This window comes from Nannospalax galili, unplaced genomic scaffold (assembly GCF_000622305.1).
Source record: "Nannospalax galili isolate Female #2095 unplaced genomic scaffold, S.galili_v1.0 scaffold1230, whole genome shotgun sequence".
Lineage (NCBI taxonomy): Eukaryota > Metazoa > Chordata > Mammalia > Rodentia > Spalacidae > Nannospalax > Nannospalax galili.
In genome coordinates, this window is record NW_008329135.1 from 878,339 (window position 1) to 892,182 (window position 13,844).

A 13,844-nucleotide genomic window follows, 5' to 3' on the forward strand; every position below is an offset into this window, starting at 1 on the left:
ATACCTCATTTCTCGTGCTGGTGCATTGGTCAATAACCTATCACAGTTCCTAAATATGCATGTTACCTATCTCTAGAACACAGTTGCATTATCTATAAAGTATAGATAGGCATATTTCTACTTTGTCTTTAGGATATTTGTAAAAATCAAGTGTGTGTTTATATATGTGTGTCTGTGTGTATGTATGCTCCTGTGTGTATGTATGTATGGGTATGTGTATCTGTATGCATGTCTATATATGCATATCCATGTGTATATGTGTGTGCCTATGTGTATGTGTATCTGTGTGTATCTGTGTGTATGTCTGTGTATGTGTGTGTATGCATGTATGCATATATGTATATAGGCACATACATACCTTGGGGAAGTAGAGATCCACTAAGCACCAATCTATTATCATTTTGAAAAATCTCACACAATTGACAGTGCTATTTTCCTCTTACAATACAGCCTTGTTGGTAGAAAGGAATTGTGCCTTTCCTGTCTAGTAAATTACATAACAAATTTGCTATATTGTGAAAACGTGATCAATAATTAATATGGATGAATTAATCAGATGAGATATTCCCTAAATAGAACCTTTTAAGACTATGAAACATGATGTGTCTGAAGTCAAAAGTAAGGCTACTAGTTCATTAATCCTCCCTTTTTTATCGTGTTGGGTAAAGTAGCTTTCAGGACCATTAACCCAGCTGGCAGAATTCTGCTTTACCTTTGATCAGTTTTTGTAGTTGCATTTGTTTTAAAGTCAGGCTCATTCCACCAAGCTTCTAAATTTTCCATCAAAATGCTCACCTTAGGCATTTATGGTAGACATTGAGAATAATAAAAACAAGCTTACCAGTCAGTTTTTCATTGCAGAGTAGAGTCACGTGCATATTTAGCTACATATGACTGCATTCCCTGATTCTCTCTGGGTCTACTTTGGTCCACTTCCTGACTTTCTAAATCACTCATAATGAATGGCAATTGGTTCATTCATTCATGCAGGAAGGCTTCCAGTCATCCTTCTCTTTGATGGCACTCAATCAAGGCTGGCCACGCATGCTCAGTTTCACTTCCCTGTGCCTCTGATTACCCCTCAGTCCCTCTGTGCCCAGCCTCATTTGAGTAATTGCGATGCTTTAGCAGACAACTGTTATAACCTCCCAACTGCCATTTCTCTCCCTTCCTTCTCTTCCAATTATTGTCAATGCTACACCAAAGCCATCTCAGAAAGGTGCACATAATAGTGACACATTCCATTTAAAACTCTGAGAAAGGTCACTTCTTAGGATAACAACAGCAAATACTTCATAATCTGGCGCTATTTCATTCTACTAAGGAATTCAGATTTCTTCTTTCCAAACATTCCTGCCACAGGAAAATGCTGGCTCCAGTGTATTTAAATAATTCATTCTCTGTGTTCATTGTGGAACCCAATGGAAAGGCCTCTCTGAAACTTCCTACTGATGGCCATGGACCAGATCCAGTGTTAGATGCTTCCTGATAGCTCAAGAACACAAGCAAAACTTAATTTGAAGGTTTTATCTGTGATTGTGCTCTGCCATGCTCATAATCCCCCTGCAATCTCCAAATGTCTTATTTTGGTCCGATTCAATTGTATCTCCAACAAGCTTCTGTGTTTGTTTCTTCAATTGTATAAACAAGAGAATGATACTCCTGCTGTCCCAGAGTGGCCACATAAATTGCCCTAAAGTATGACTGCCACCCAGTGAGGATAACCACCCTTCCCAGCTTGCCCAACATTGTCTTGATCCCAAAACTCAAAGTCAAAATCCAGAAAAATAATGTGAGCTCAGGCAAACCAGGAAAGATATTCATGCTACAAATATCCTCAAACAGAGCCCACTGTGTCCACATGCTCCTGTCGTGAGGTGAGCCTGAAGATTTGCCTCACACTTCATATACTGACAGGGTCCTTTATCATTATTTCTGTCCAAAGATCCAATATGTATTAATTTGGGATGTGGGTGCACCCAATTCTTAAATGTATTTTTTTTTAGTACAGGTAAGTGAAGTCTATGAGAGCTATAAATGACAAATTATAATCTACTGTTGAAGGATATTTACTTCTAATTGGAGGACATTGGTTAATAATTCATGATAGACCAAAGAACTGGACTTTATTTGAGTGTATGAACCTGCTGTTGGTGTGGGTGAGAAAACCTGCAGAGGAACAAGCCTAATGCATTTGTTCCCTGAAATGTGGACTCTAAACTCTGTACAATGAAATATACAAGCTATTTGTAGGACCAGCTTTACTCTTCTATGTTACATATGGATTTAATTTTCATTTCTACTGTGAAGGAACTATTCATCTTAACTCTTCAAATGGTCCTTCTAAATTATCAGATGATGGTTCAAGCCCAGGACAGGTGTGCACTAGTTGCATGGCAGAAAAGATAAGTTAGGGGAAAATGTATATTCATAACTCAGATATGATTGCAGTATATTTTCATATTACAACAGAGGAATCTATAAAACTCAGGTTATAAAAAATTTAAGTATCAAAGTAATGCAATTTTTCAGGAGCAGAAAGTAAGATAGAGCATTCATTTTTTATGGCCAAATTTATCTGAGAGTTGGACAAATGATTTTATGAGAAACAGCCATGTTATTTTCTGAAGGCAAGAAAGTACATTGGCTAACACACTGTGCCCTGGGAACAGACTATTGGACCATGAATACGAATTCAAGCTTAAGAAACTTTTTTTGAGACACAGTCATGTTATACAGGACAAGATGGCCTAGAAATCCTAGTCATCCTGTCTCCATCTCTGGAGTTCCCATTTACAGGAATGAGACTCTTGCATAACCTAGAAAATTAGGGGATGGAGTCATGGTTCTGTGGTTAGGAGCACTGGATGCTCTCAAAGAGAACATGGGTTTGGTTCCCAGCACCTACATGGTGGCTAACAATCATCCATGACTCCAGTTCCAGGGGATCTGATGCCCTCTGCCTTCTGGTCTCCACAGACATTGCACAACACAGGTGCACATACATTCATACAGACAAAGCACTCATACATAAAATAAAAATAAATAAGTAAAATTTATATTTATAGATAAATATAAAATTTAAAACTCTCGCCCATCATCTCTGTTACTCAGTTTCCTGAAGTTGTGAAATGTGAATAACACCCTCTACTCATATGAATCTCCGTAAATGAAATATTTCTAGTAAAGCATTTGGCACCATTAATACCATATGGTGTGCTCTTGAGAAGTTCCAGTAATTACTCAAATCATTTCAAGTTCCAATGGTTGCATAGGTATGTATGTAGAGAGAAGAGATGGTAAATATGTGTAGGTGCACCTTCAAGGTTAAAAACATGCAGTATATTCATTTTCCCATGTTTCTGGTATCTAAGGATTAAAATGCTATTTGTACATTCCCAAACCTAAAATAAACAGCCCATTAAATTATATTTAAACAGTTGTTTCCAATTTTATTTTGATAGAATTAGATACTTAGATATAGTGGGTTTGACAACAGTGAGAAGTAAAAGCACATTCAAGGACATCCAAACTGCTTCCATTTAGTTTATAGACTTCTCCCAAGCAAAGCATGTTAGATATTTCAAATTTTATTCATTAAAATAGTTGAAATAACAACGGGAACTGTGAGCATTTGGATCCTTCTACAGCTACAAAGGTATCTTAGTTTCTGCTCTGTTGCTGTGATAAAATTTTCTGATAAAAGCAATTTGAGGGAGGAAGGACTTAGCTTGGCTCACAATTCCAGGCTACCCTCCATCATGGTGGGGAAGCATTGTGGAAGGAGCTGGTCACATTGTGTCCACAGTCAGGAAGCAAAGTCCAGTGAATGGATGCTGCTCCTTGACTTCTATTCTTCAGTTAGGCAGCACAGGATCACAGCCTGGAATCTGGCCACTCCCAAAAGACTGGTCTTCCCACCTAGATTAAATAAAGCCAACAGGATGATCCCCAACAGGCATGACCAAAGGCCTGTCTGTCAGGTGATTCTAGACTCTGTCAAGTTGACAGTTAACATGAATCATCACAAAAGGAATATTTATAATTGTTGTGGATGAGACGACAGCTCAGTCTGTAAAGTACTAGTACCTGAGCTGATTTCCTAGCACCCACATAAAAGGGCAATCAAGGTGGTGTGCACTTATAATCTCATTACCCCGAAAGCAGACAGGCAATCCCTGGGGCTCACTGGTCACCAGGTTAGCCTACTAGGCAACTTCTAGGCCAAAGAGAGACACTGTCTCCAAAAACAAGGTGAATGCCTCCAGGGGAATGGTATCTGAGGATGACCTCTGGCATGCATGCACACCTGCACATACATGTACCCACATGAAAACACATACACAAATACGAAGGAATGTGTGTGACTTTGGGGCTTCAATAAGTACCATCTTTCCTCCCTTTCCCGCTTTTACGACTGAATGAAAAATACAGTGCAGGAATAGGGCAGATTCAGATCCGGCAAGTTTACAGATATAAATTGGACAATTGTTGCATACAGTTTCTGTGTCTGGCTGTAGTATGCTTCCAAGTCTTTTAATCCACAATCAAGTTATTCTCCCTGCCCTGGTTAATTTTTTATGGTAAATTTGACACAACCTAGAGTCATCTAGAAAGAAGAACTCTCAACTGAAGGATTGCTTCAGTCAGATTGACTTGCAGCCGTGTCTTTGAGCAATAGTCTTAACTGATAATTGATGTGGGTGGGCCCAGTCCACTGTGGGTGGTACCATCCTTAGGCAGTTGTTACTGGGCTGCATAAGAAAGCTACCTAAGTCGGGCATGGTGGTGGATGTGTTTAGTCCCAGCACTCAGGAGTCAGAAACAAGTGGATATCTATGAGATCAAGGCTAGCCTGATATACATAGTGAGTTCCCATCCAGCTGGGGCTACAGGGAAACCCCATCTCCAAAAGACCCTTCTCCCAAGAAAAGGAAAGCTGCCAAAGCATGAGCCAGCAATGTAGCCGGTAACCAGCCAGTAAACCTCCATGGTTTCTGCCTCAGCTCCTGCTGGAATTCCTGCCCTGACCTCTCTCAATGATGGATTGTGACCTGGAAGTGTAAGTCAAACATACCCTTTCCTCCCCTACATTGCTGTTGGTCATGGTGGTTTTTTTCTAACAGGAAAGGAAACTAGAACTCTTACTCATAAGAAAAAAGCCCATACCAGCCCAGCTCTCATGATCAGAGGAGCAACTCACAATGTCAGCTTGGCACTCACCAGGGTCTGTGCTGATCACTCGGGGCCACTTCCCTTGCAAGAGACAATGGGGAAGGGTCAAGAAGATGAGGGAATGCCAGCCAAGGACTTTCCCCTTTGGAGGCAGAGTGGAAAGAGTCTTGTCTTTATGCACACGTACTTAGTACGAGGAAAGTGTCTGCCTCTGATCATCTCTGTAATAGTAAGTTGATTGGACATCTGTAGATTCAAAAATTTTGGTGAGTTTTGTGTTAGTAATGGCAATAGTGTATGATTTATGGCAGTTGTTAACCAAACAAATCACAATATGATCTATATCTTACACCAACTGCTCACAATCCTAATTTTAAAATACATCAAGAGAAACTTCTTATACCTGATTTGTGGTTCCTAGAATGTAGATCCTCTGCTTACAGTAAGTTTAAAGACATTCCACACATCTTTTAAGCTGACAAAGAAGCTCTAAAATTTGATAGAATGCAATCAGAAGAAATATGAATTTGAGGCATGCGGTTTGGAGAACATGAAGCCTGAAAAGCTTCTGTCTTCTCATCTAACAGGAACTGGGAGCTGGGATGGTGTATGCCAGGAGGAGGAAATGGCCCAGGAGAGAGGCAGGTTCTTCTTCAAGATGGTTAATGTGCACCTGCTGTGAGTACCATAGGTCTCTTCTAAGTGCTGACGTGAGCAAGCACTCTAGGGAGACAGGAAACTGGTGATCTAGCAAAATATGGTTCTCAGCTAAAGGTCACATGAATTGTCCCAGAAACCTCCGGGATGCTTCAGAGTGGGTGCCAAACACAGAGAGCTGCTCATTAGACCTTGTGCTTAAGTATCAGGTTCACTTAATCAGGGAAATTGTTCATTTGTGTGAAAATTTGACCTCTGTCATCATGCCAGGAAGGCTAAACCTGGGAGCAATCCAGGCTCATGCGAGCTGGCAGAAGTTAAGGCTACCTGGGGACTCCTTTCAAAGGACACCACCAAGGTGAGCAGACCCAAGAGCTGACCTCCCTTCTCTCCTTTTCCATTTATATCTGTTTGAAAGTTCACAGAGTTCTTTTTTCCCCAAAAAAGAAAGTGCTTCAAGTGCAATAAAATGATAAAACATTCCAAAGGAATAAAGCTATAAAAAGGGAAGTGAAAAGAAAATGTTTCACTGAGGAAGGCCCGGTGTTTAGGGAAATGTAATTCAGATAGCTAGGTTACAATTATCATATTTCTTAACTTAGATCACATTTAACCTTAAAATTTTATAGTGTCACGACATTTTAACGAGAACAAAAGCATTATTGCCTATGGGTTATTGAAGTAAAGGAGGAAAGACACTGTCTAAAAGATGTCTGTCACCCATGGAAACTAATCATTAGGAATTCTTTCTTTTACTCATTTATTTTTATTTTCATGTCTATGAGTATTTTGCATGCAAAGTCCAGAAGAGTATGTGAGAGGCCCTGGAACTGGAGGTACTGATGGGCAGTAGTCATCATGTGGGTGCTAGGAACCGAACCTGGGTCCTTTGCAAGAGCAGCCAGTGCTCTTAACCACCGAGCTATCTCTGCAGCCCCAACTTCTTCCTAACTGCAAACTGGTACCAACTGACCAGTCTCTCCACATCCCCTCACTGCCTCCACATCCCCTCACTGCCTACTCCTCCATCCTCTGGTAAATGCCATCTACTCTCAACTTTGGTCAGTTCAACGGTTTTAATAGTAAGTTCACATATAGTAAGATGATGTGTCATCTGTATCTATTGTATTTCCTTCTATACAATGATCTCCAGTCTCATCCAGGACAGGATTTCAGTTTCTGCGACTAAATAGTGTTCCATTTTGCATACTTTCTCTGCATGCTTTGCCTGCATCTGCATCTGCCTTTGATAATAACCATTCAATAAAGGACCTGTTACCTCTCTAGGGTTTTGATTTGCATTTCCCAGACAGTGAGCATCCTTTCATGTATCTTGTTGTCATGCATTTGTCTTCTTTTGAGAAGCATCTATTAGCAGGTATTGTTAATTCTTAAACCATTTTTAAATAATTTGGGTGTTTTATTTATTTTCTTATTTTTAACTTTCTAAAAATGTATTATTTTTATTTTATGATTCTGAGTGTATTGCCTACATGTATGTAAATGCATCTGTGTCCTGTGTCATGCAATGCCCATGGAGGATGGAAGAGGGTATTGGATCCCCTGGAACTGGAGTTACAGAAAGTTGTTGACCGCCATGCTTGGATTTGAATCCAGGTCTTCTGCAAAAACATCTAGTTCTCTTAACCGATGAGCCATCGCTCTAGCCCCTCTTTTTAACTTTTAAAAGATGATCTGTGTGCCCTAGGATGTGTATGATTTGCATATGTGTACAGTCTGTGTATGTGTGTGTGTTTATGAGCCATAGCATATATATGAAGGCAAGAGAACAACCTCAGGTGTCCATCCTCGCCTTCCACCTGGTTTGAGACAGGATCTTATGTAGTTCCTCCCTGCTACACATAGCCTAGCTGGCCTGTACGCTTATGGAATGTCTTCTTTCTCTACCTCCCATCTCACCCTAAGAGCTCAGGGGTTACAGACACACGCATGGTCACCTCCAGATGTTCATGGTACTGGGGACTGAACTCAAGGCCTCAGGCTTGTACAGCAAACACTTTACTCACTAAGCTATCTCCCAGCCCTCTCCTTTTAATAAACCCCTTTCCAGATATGTAGTTTACAAATATCTTCATCTTTGTGGGATGTCTACTTGCTCTGAAGATTATTGTTTTTGCTGTGAAGAAGCTTTTTATTTGGATTTAGTTAGTAATCATGTGTGCCTATATTTATTTACATTTGTTTTCTGGCTTTAGAAGGTCTTGCCTAAAAGCTTCTTGCCCATCTCAACGTCCTGAAGCATTCTCCATGTTTTCTTAATTGTTTCAAATCTTATCCCAAGCCCTATATCCATTTTGACTTGATGATTTTAGCTGATAAGAGTTATGGGTCTAGTTTCCTTCTGCATGTAGATAACAAATTCCCAGCCCCGTGGGTTAAAAAGATTGTCCTTGCTCTAGTGTCCTTTCTTGGCACTTTAGGAAAAAAAATCAGTTGGCTGTAGATGTGTGAGTTTGCTCCCAAACTCTATTCCACTGATCTATATGTGTTCATGGAAAAACCATGCCATTTTGATTACTATAACATTGTACTGTGTTTCATAGTGAGGCCTGAAATGTCTCCTACTTTATTCTCTGTGCTCCAGATTGTTTCGGCTATTGAGAGTTTTTATGTGGTTCCATAGAAAATTGGGATTATTTTTTGCCATATCTGTGAAGAATATCATTGATATACTAATAGGGATTGCATTTAGTCTGTAAACCACTTTAGGTTTGAGCACACATTTTAAAATATTGATTCTTCCAACCGGTGAACAAATACCACGGGGCCTTTCCATTGTGTGTGTCATCTCCAATTTATGCCATCAACATTTTATAGTTTTTATTATAGACATCGTTTCACCTCTTCAGTTAAATTTATTTCTGGGAATTTTTTTGGCTTTTGCTAGTTATCTTTATTTTGATTTCTTGTTATTTGTTTTGCATCTATTTGCAGTGGCATCTCTTAACTCTTATTTCAAATAATTTAATATTCGTATATAGCAGTGGTCCCAAATTTTGAATTTGGATTTATATCCTGCATGCTGAATTCGCTTAGTAGACCTGATAGTTTTTTGGTGCAGCCTTTGGGTTTTCTTTTTCTTTGTTTTTCCACGTAAGATGATGTAATCTACAAATAGTGGCAGTTTTTCTTCTTTCTCAGTTTGGATGGCATGCATTTCTCTCTGTCTCTCTGTCTCTGTCTCTCTCTGTCCCTCTCTGTCTCTTTCTCTCTCTCTCTCTCTCTCTCTCTCTCTCTCTCTCCCTCTCTCTCTCTCTCTCCCCCAACACTGAGTGCACTGATCCTCTAGTCTTGCACAATTAGGTGGGACCTCTAGCCTGAAGCCAGCTTCTTCATCTTCCCTTTCTTGCTTTCGTCACCTGATGACTCTGACTAGGTCGTCCAACACCATGTTGTATGAAAGTGATAAAAATGGGCATCCATATTACTTTAGATGTTAGAGAGAAATAGGTCATATTTTACCCACTGAGAATAATGTAGCGGTCAATTGTTATATTTGACCTCATTATCCTTGGGAGCTTTTAGAAACCTAATTTTTTGATGTTTCCATCACGAGATGTTTCATTCCATCAAATGCTCTTTCCTCATCTATTGGTATTTCAGCATATACTGAAGAATCACATGACAGTGATTCCCTCATCCGTTTAAGGTGGTACCTCACATTTATTGACTTGTACATATTGAACCAAAAGTTATATTTTATTAATCTTTGTTAAGCATGTATTATACGTTGGATTTGGGGTTTTAGATCTATGTCTTGTATGAAATCATGCTACTTTTGAATATGTCTATTGCTGACTTCTTTTCTCCTATTAGTATATAAGCTTCAGAGGAAAACACTATTATTTTATTAGCTGCTGTGTTTAAAAGACCTAGAATACTATGTTCACAATGACACTGGCTTAATGTTTTCCTATAGCATTCATTTCTGCCAATTTATTCTTTCTTTAACGAAAGGATGTTTAAGTCTGTATGGCAGACATAAACATACACAGAGAGAGAGGAGAGAGAGAGACTACCTCATTTAATCATTTTAACAATACATGATATGATCATTTAGAAAAACTGCCAAAGTTAATCATTAATGAATGACATAAATGGTTAAAATAACTATGAAAACTATGAATTCCAATTCCATAGACTTCTATCACAATGAATGCATTTTTATTTACAATAGGGACATATTCCTATTTTTATGTCAGTGTAGAACCCTTAAATATTTTCTTAGAAAAACTGCAGCTACTGTGAACTGACCACCCCATTGGTATGGTCACACAACATCAGTTTGAATATGAATGGGATAGGTAAGACCATTATTATCTGGAAGCAAAATTTTTCTGTACTCTATTGGGTTAGTCAGAGCTCTTTTGCTGGAACGGAATACTTGAGAAAATATACTTCTAAGGAGGAAAAGTTCAGTTTGGGGCACAGATTCTGAGGTGTCGGTTCATAACTGCTCGGCATCATTTTGAGGATATGACATGCAGTGCATACACCACAGTAGAGACATGTGTCCACATACATGGACACGTGGTGCATATACCACAGTAGAGATGTGTGGTAGGACAAAGCTGCTCATCTCACCACAGCTGGAAGCAGACAGAGAGGGAGGGAGCAGTCCACCCAGGAAGTGCTCTTCAAGAGCACTCCCTTGCTGAATGATTTAACTTCCTCCCACCAGATCTTTCTTCCTAAAGGTTCATCCACCCCCCAACAGCAACAGTAGGTGGTAAAAAGTCTATGACAGATGGGTCTTTGGGGAACATTTAAGATTCAAAGCATATTACTATTTTTTTTTTTTTTTGGTCTTTTTGAGACAGGATCTCCCTGTAGCCTCAGCTGAAATTTCATAGTTGTCTAATGTAGCTCCTTTTATAGGAGGTGACTTAAGCTTGGAGAACTTAGTTATACAAGGTTCAATACCAGTAGACAATGCATTTAAGATGAGCCACTGTTTAATTATAAATGACATCTTCTGTCACTTCCTCTCTTAAATAGATTCTAATGGAAAACTTTAAGAGTGGTAAATTTAGGGATGAGTATGTTACATTTTGGATTTTCTCTTTCTTTAAAACATATGAATTTTTATATGGTAAAATACCAAATGACAACTTTAAAACAATGGGAGTTGTGGAGACAGTTCAGAGCACTTGGCAATGTAAAGACTCTGGGCCCTTCATGTAGTCATGTGAAGGAAAGATCCATGCTGAGTTAATCATTATTACTGCTGTGTGACATACTAGGAAAACAAAAAAGGTTCTTTTCTTGAAGGAATCAATCTACTTCCAGTAAATGTCATAGATATGTCATCATTTGCTTCAGGCAGGATAGTCAATGTTAAACAGGAAAGGATTTGCTCATAGTTGAGAAATGTAAGTGGCTGAATAGAGTACATGCTTGAATAAAACGTGCCTTTCAGAAATTAAGGTGTTTCTCAGTTTTCTGCATCCCCTTCTTTTCTTCCCTTCTCAAATTGCTTATACTATCAGAAATGATAGTTTCTGTATTTTATATTTCGATTATGATTAAAATGAAAGACACTATAATCATAACACTCTCCATGATCCAATACATAGTGTTTAATTTTTAATCATTGCTAAGAAACTTATGAAATCCTCAAATGCTTTTTGACTTGTCATTTAAACAGAAACTGAAAAGTCAGAGTACAAAGAATTCAAACCTACAAAACCACAATGCTACAGACAAATAATTGGTGACCCAGGTAGGATTTATTTAAGTAATTATTTCAATTGACGTTCAATCAAAAGCATTTCCTTCCAATTAGAATTCTTAGTGACAATACACATATCTTTTAATGAACTGATTCTCAAGCAGGGTGTACAGTCTGACTGAGGATAGCTTCTGATATTTTCAAAGGGGATATTTTTTTCCACATAAGGTGAAGAAAAAGTTAAAGTCATGAGGGACATGAAGCTTGAAAGGAGGTGGGCAGCATCAGCAGACTCTGCCTCCACAGCCACAGCTTTCTGGAGCTAACTGTATTCGTTATGGTAATAGTGCCCTCCAGAGGAATTTTGCAAGAACTAGAAAGAACAAAAAATTGAAGACTGTGGTAATGATGAATTCAAACAAAAGGTTTCAAAAGTAAGTTCCAGGCCAAGTGTGAGACTGTCTTTAAAATAAGCCAGAAGGAATTGAGGGAGACACCTAACTTCAACCTTTGTCCTCTATACTTAGCACATGTCCATGAATGCCTACTCCCACACACACATGTGCACATACACAAATTTCTCCATGCACTGACGTAATCACATGGTTTTCTCCGGTTGGTAATATGTAAACAAATCTTCATGAATTTTTAGTAATAAAACATTTTTGGATTAAAATCAACTTTGTTAAGAGTCATTGCTTGAGTTCTTTAAACTATACTGGGTATCGAACATTTGACTGCATATTCAAAAATAGCATTAACCTACCATTTCCTTTTACTTATGTTCATTGTATTTTATTTATTTTTGGCTAACTTGAATTTTATAGTAACTTTAGAAGAGCTGGTGAATAAACGTCTTTTTCCAGTCTTAACTTTTTAGGAGTCATTGCTTGAGTTCTACATAGGGGCAAGGTTCACAATTCAGAAGGAAAAATGTTTGCCATGTAAGTATAAGAACCTGAGGAGGATTCGCAGCACCTACATAATCTTGCTAAGCGCTAGTCAATCTGGGTAAGACAGTGAGCTCCACATTCAGTAAAAGACCCTATTTCAAAACATAAGGTGGAGAGTGATAGAGGCAGCCCCTGATGTGGACTTCTGGCCTCCATGCACACACATACAGGTGAGCATACACCCGCATTAACCCAAATGCACTCATGTACATTACATATGCACAAAAATATGTATATAATGAATAATTTGCTCTTTCTAATTTTTTTAATTTTTTAAAAAATTTTATTCATTATTTTTATTTTTTTACATGTATGCGTGTATTACCTGCATGTAGGTAAGTGCACCCATGCTGTGCAATGCCTGTGGAGGACAGAAGAGGCTGTTGGATCCCCTGGATCTGGAGTTACAGACAGTTGTTAGCTGCCATATGGGTGCTGGAAATCGAACCCAGGTCTTCTGCAACAACAGTCAAATGTTCTTAACCATTGAACTATCTCTCCAGCTCTGTTCTTTCAAATTTGATGTCATATATAGATCATAAGCCAAACAAAAATATTAATTTCCACTCTACTTTGAGAGTGGAAATGACACTCATTTTCATGGTTGCATTATTCAAATATTTTGTGACCTTCCCATTGCTTGCTTGTTATTTTTTTAAAATGTATTAAAAAACCTTAAAAGTTTCAAAATAATTATCAAATGTTAGTATCTCACTTTGATTATTTGAACTATTATTCTGTATTTTTAAAATTCATATTGCATTGCACAGTGCATTCAGGTCTAATATTTCTATTACTTTGTATTTATTTATTTGTTTTGTTTTGTTTTTGATATAGTGTCTCCCTCTAGACCAGGCCAGCCAGTATCTCATAGAGATCTGCCTGCCTCAGTCTCCCGCGTGCTGGGCTTAACCCATCACACCTGGCCTTAAAATTTTAATTGTACCTATAGAATATTTACATTATTTAATATTTTCCTTTAGTTAAAAATTTTTCTGGCTCGCTCTGCTTCCCTGGGCCTGCACCACTGGCTAACTCTCCTAGCCTGCACTACTATCCTCAGGCCTCTTGGGGTAAGTCTACAGCGCAGCTCTCCACGCTGGGACTCCCTAAGCCACATTCACCCTTCCATCCCCCCCCCTCGCCATTCTATACTCCTAGTTTGAGCCCTGCGCCACCCCGAGTCTTGGGGCCCCAGACACCTGGGGAACCAATACTGCTTCCTGACCCTTCTCACCCAGAGCAACCCAGTCCCTTTCTTGGGCTCCAGGAGCACCACTTCTGGTCCTGGCCCTGCCCTCACCTCGCTCTGCTTCCCTGGGCCTGAACCACCGGCTAACTCTCCTAGCCTGCACTACTATCCTCAG

General features: G+C 39.0%; 1 long non-coding RNA gene across 1 annotated transcript in view; it reads right to left on the reverse strand.

Moving 5' to 3' along the window:
- Nucleotides 1-3,750: 3,750 nt before the first annotated feature.
- The window catches only part of LOC115070297, a 21,019-nt gene continuing 10,925 nt past the window's right edge, over nt 3,751-13,844 (reverse strand). The window contains exons 2-3 of the long non-coding RNA XR_003849476.1: nt 5,224-5,421; nt 3,751-3,921 (exon numbers count right to left, since the gene is read on the reverse strand). This is a non-coding gene — a long non-coding RNA (uncharacterized LOC115070297). The remainder of the gene's footprint in view (nt 3,922-5,223; nt 5,422-13,844) is intronic.